Source organism: Manduca sexta, chromosome 22 (genome assembly GCF_014839805.1).
Source record: "Manduca sexta isolate Smith_Timp_Sample1 chromosome 22, JHU_Msex_v1.0, whole genome shotgun sequence".
Taxonomy (NCBI): Eukaryota; Metazoa; Arthropoda; class Insecta; order Lepidoptera; family Sphingidae; genus Manduca; species Manduca sexta.
Genome location: NC_051136.1, coordinates 466,806 through 472,329, shown reverse-complemented (window position 1 = coordinate 472,329; position 5,524 = coordinate 466,806).

Sequence of the window (5,524 nt, the reverse complement as noted above, 5' to 3'; positions counted from 1 at the left end):
ACCATTGTGAATATGCGATATCGTATTCCGGAACAGTGAATTTTACAGAGCAAAAATATGTCCCATAAAAAAACTTTTCAATTGGAAATTTTCACTTTGATGTTTGAAAACGGTGGCAATGCGGGCAGTATACAAAGGGATATTTTAATATATTAATACTGATCTCTAGTGTTACAGTATTGTATATTCCATTCTTGTTGCAATTAATTAGTGTTAGTTTCGGATGTATAAACAATGAAATTGGCAGATGTTTTGCATTTTTTATCAACAACAAAACAAATTATATTCATTTTACAATCATGAATATAAGTAGTAACGAACTGATATATACGTACGACGTCAATGTTGTTCAGACCTTTTTTCTATATTATTGAAATATTTAGACAAAAAACGCACGCTGGAAAATTTAACATGCAGGGAAACAATACCCGGCACAAATAATATTATTACGCAATAATTAAATTGAATATCCAAACAAAAACTTTATTTAAACATGAGCTAATCGTAGTGAAACAATAAAATGTGCTCTCACTGAATACCATCATGGACATTGCTTTTAAAATTGTTTTTTTTATAAAATGTAGCATAGCTTTTTATATTTTTTAAGATTGATATGGCGTTTATTTATTGCTGGCAATTGAGATAATAACATGAGAATACCTTCGAATATTCTCTTAATAAGAAGTACATAAGAATAAGATATGTGCCTCATTGAATGTCTCTATCATTTCTTACAATTTGCGTTAGTTTGGATTATTCTGCCTTAAGACCTGAGGAATCATGCTGCTGTTCATACCGAGGGCCGTTTTTGGGCGCGCGAAGACGTCCAAACACCCAAAAAAGAAGACGGGCCGCACTTGGCGGCACCGTGCAGGAGTGGCTGCGGTCGATAACTTAGACACTTCCGTAGCGGCAGCCGTCCTTAATGCGCCGAAGATGGCCACCGTGAAATTCTAGTTGGTAAGTAGTGCGTAGGGTGTAAATAATGGTTATACTCACAGGCGTGCCCGATGATTCCATTTTTTTCGGGAGACTCAACGCCGGGTCTTAAGGCACAGTGAACCCAACATAACCGCTCAGACGCCCGCCACGAAAACTGGGCGGCAGTAATTAAGCATTATCCCTGGGAAGCAAAAAAAAAATACGATCAGGGGAACAATTTGATTCCTTATTGACCCGTGCCATAAATTTTTTCACGACTCTCACACTGTTTACGGCACATATAAATATGGGACAATTTGAGATTTTAGTCCCAACTTCATAAGAAGTAGAATTATAAAATAAGATGTAAGACTCAATATTGCCCTTAAATATTGACATTTCGTTTTGATGAAATATTAGGAGCTCATTTCTATCTTTATTTTTAAAGGAAGTTGTTTACGAGACAGAAGACGGCATGATACCATAATGACTTTTTAACTTTGTAAAACGTTAACTTTTTAATAATGTTCGAGACTTTATCGCACTATTTGTGGCTGCGTTATTTTTTATGTCATTCTTAAAAACAGATATTAAGGCAGTAACGGCTGTAAGTACTTATTATGTTTCATAACTAAAAGCGAATGAGCGAACTAGACTTCTTAGTAGAGGCCCGCGCTCAGCATTGGGCAATATATAATGCAGGGCTGATATTATTATATTATTAAATACTGTCTGTTATAAAGGTATAATACAGGGCCGGTTACCCTATTTTGTATATGTGAAAAATTACTGAAAACTTGTACAAGTAGTAGTATATTTTATTAGTAGTTCAAAAAAATACTTATTGACGTAGCTATGGATTTCTTAAGGCGGCAGCTGTTGGGTGAAAAAAAATAAAAGCTTGTCGAATTCAAGGTTTGCACCACGCTAGGCTCCTGTAAGGGCATAGGTTTCTCTGGAGTAGGCAAAGGGTTTCTCCGCCCAACTTTGTCCCTAGCTACGCCCACAAATTTTCTTTTCTATAACATAAACATCATTAGAAATTCCACTTAAAAGCATAAGGCTTTGAAATGGTGAATCCTCTAGCCTTAAGCCAAAGATATTCTCTGACATAATAATCGTATAAGCCCTGTGTAAATTTCCAAGCTGTCTACTTCCCCATCTTACCTGCATCCGACAAAGTGTACTTAATCCTTCTGAAGTCTGAAGCGCGTGTCAGAGAACAGATTGTCACGAGATCGATTCTCGGTAATAACATCTAAGTTAATCCTTTTGTTTGAAGTTCAATTATTACGTATGGTTATCGTTACATTAATTAACAGAAAATTAGGACTTAGTGTATGTATTTGTTTTATATACGCACAGAATATAAGGAAAGATTAAATTCATAAGGTAAAGGAACCCTTAAATGTCCACTTATTTTAAAATCTTCATAAAATCCTTGATTATTGCCAAATATCACTACATAAAATAAAATGTTTTATAACAAAAGAACTAAAAAACATCGTAGTGCAGTGGGTCCCTTTGCTGTTCCCGTAAAAAAACACAAGATAGTCATCCTCTTGGAGTCCTTTGGATGGAAAGATAAAGGAAGTAATAAAACTTAAATACTTTTTAAATGAATTTCGATAAGCCGATTTGACAAGGATACTTATAAATCCACATCTTATCCAGTACATATTATATTTTTGCATCTTTGTCTAACTAAAATCAAACCCTTACTAGCAAATTGACCCACTTTACAAATAAATGTTGAATAAACTTCATTCTTGCACATGCGCGATCCTTAAACAACAGAACTTACACTTCGTACTAATTAACAAACAAGAACCAGATAAGTGCGAGTTGGAGTCGCGTACCCAGGGTTTTGTACATTGTAGGTAAGGTATCTACTATATAAGTACATATTTACGGTTTTCAGATTTTTAACTTTACACGTGCCGTAGGAGCTGATTGGAAACCACGACTAGGCAAACGTAGTGTAAGACGCCCTCCAGCTAAGTTGTGTGACGATCTGCGAAACATCGCTGGCACGAATTGAACGACTGGCCGAAGACAGGGTAAAACGGCGTAAATTGGAGCAGAAATATGTCAAGCAGTGAAAAAAGATATAGGCTGATGATGATGATGATGACCATGACGGGCTGTAAGACATTGCTTCTTGCTAAATTCCATGATTCTAGAATCTAGATTACTAAGAAATACCCTCTAGGTCTTGATTCCCCTGTAAAATCGTAACGTATGCTATATAAATATATCTTTTAATGGCGTTGACTTACAAGTTAGATTTTTTTTAGCTGATCGTAGACCTCTGACCTTTGTACTGAGGTATATGATTTAATTTTTAACTAGATACTTCTACACTTTCCGGAGGAAAACGGTCTTAACAGACTGGTTGAAAGCAAAGTAATCCTATAAGGTTCCGTTTGAAGTACATGTCTATGCTTCGCGCGGGTGTTTATGGCCTTTCCGCGTTGGCAACACCGATGACAGGAAGAACGGACGGGTGCCATATTAGACTTGACTTCGAGACCACCGAACGTAACCATCATTATAGTTTTTTTCTTTTGTATTTACCTTATATTAAATATACAGTCCTCTATACTAAAAACTGGTTTGATATCTCAACAGTACATAACCCTAAAAAGTAGTAATACGAAAGAGTTCGTTATTTTATTTCATATGTTTTGTTATTTTTTTGTTTATAATGAATGATCAATAAAAGTACTGCTAAATGTCTACTTCTTAAAGTATACGCAGTATGATAATATTTATGTTTGAAGATAATATTCATATTATTATTAAATACTGACATATTTATAGCCTGAGGCTCGCTGAAACATGTAATAAAGATAGTATGAAACAACGAAGATATATACTTATTTACTCAATACTGTAATTGCGAATGTGTGTTTGTTTGTCCAACGGCAACGAATTGATATTACTTTAGATCAAAATAATTTATGTGCGAGAGAATGACAAGCTACTTTTTATCCGGGGAAAGGAAGGGTTATTGGAAATTTTATTCAGGACAAGACTTAAAAATAACAACTATCAAAAGTCAATTAATTCAGTTATTTTTAATAAAAAAGGAGTGTAAACTCATTTCAAAACCACATAATAGAATAATTTTAAAATAGAGCGGAAATATGGAGCTGATTTCGCTAATCCTTTAATCAGCAAGCTGCGTTGCTCTGAATGGAGCAAAGGGTCCAACTCACTTCGACTGGCTTCGTGGCGTAGTGCAGCTGAAACCTATTATTCGGGTATTTTTAATTATTTTATGTTGTACGTACCGACTGTACATCTTGCAAATGTCTTGACAACAGTGTAGCCTTAACACTAGCAATTTATTTATATTTAAGCTAAACTTCTAATCAGACTATGACTAATAACATCCAGTAACACTTTATTGTACTTCAACCAAATCTCTACATATAAGGTTGAAAAATACCTGTAATAAAATTGACCAGAACATTTCAAACATATTCATTAACAACATATTATATATTTCATCTGAGCGTGCGTAAATTTGAAATTTTAATGACCGGCAGCCGTATGAGATTCGAGATGAGACTTAGCTTCAGATTACGCTTTCAATATGAAAGCCACTCCGGGGCATCCCTGTGACGCTCGTATTGCCCGCACGCTACGCGCCAGTGCGGTATTTACCATCAGCTGATTGCACAATGGTTCGGTTGAAAAAATCGATGAAATTTTTTATGTATAATAAGTTTGTTTTACAGATTACAATAAAGAAAGGTGTAAAACACTTTATAACAAAAGGATATCAGAATCTACGTAGGAACATATATGGGACGTTGTATTAAAATATTGTAATGAATCATAAATTAATTGCATTTAGTAAATTGTGATTAAAATTAACTCTGGATATAGATTTTTAAATAAAACTATTTTACGGATTATATCGCGGCTATTTATAGTATTATTTTTACCCGACGTTTCGAAGACTTAGGCCACGAATACCACTAATTTAATTTATTTGTTCACAATTATAAAGCACCTCCTAACTCATCGATTGGTTAAAATTAGTTTCTGCCTCTATTTTATGTAGGTATACGAATACTTAAAAAACAATCAAGAGATAACATTGGTAGTTATTCCTTATAAGTCGTATTACTTGCATATCTTATTAGCGAGCATCTTACTTATACAATATCATAATATTGATATTTTTTTTTATTGCACAAACAAAATACAAGAAGGAGTAGACACATAGGTATAACGTAGTTATATAATTATTAGTAATGTTAGTGCTTGTAATTGAAGCAAAACAATTGGCAGGGATATAATTATTACAATACATACAAGGATACAAGCATTGCCTAAGCTAGGCAATGTTTGTATCTTGGGGACCAAAATATGATTCACATACATCACTATATATTTATATATCATCATTAAGTGCTATTAAAACATATTTCCTTCAAATTTGTAAAAAAAAATCAATACGTGCTAACCCCACAATGTAAGAAGAACGGAAAAGTGTAAAGAAAATAATCATGTCACTTTCAGAAGCTGTTTGCACGAGTAAAGAGAGAAAAAACTGATTCGATTGTCGGGTTTCTTTACTTGAATAATA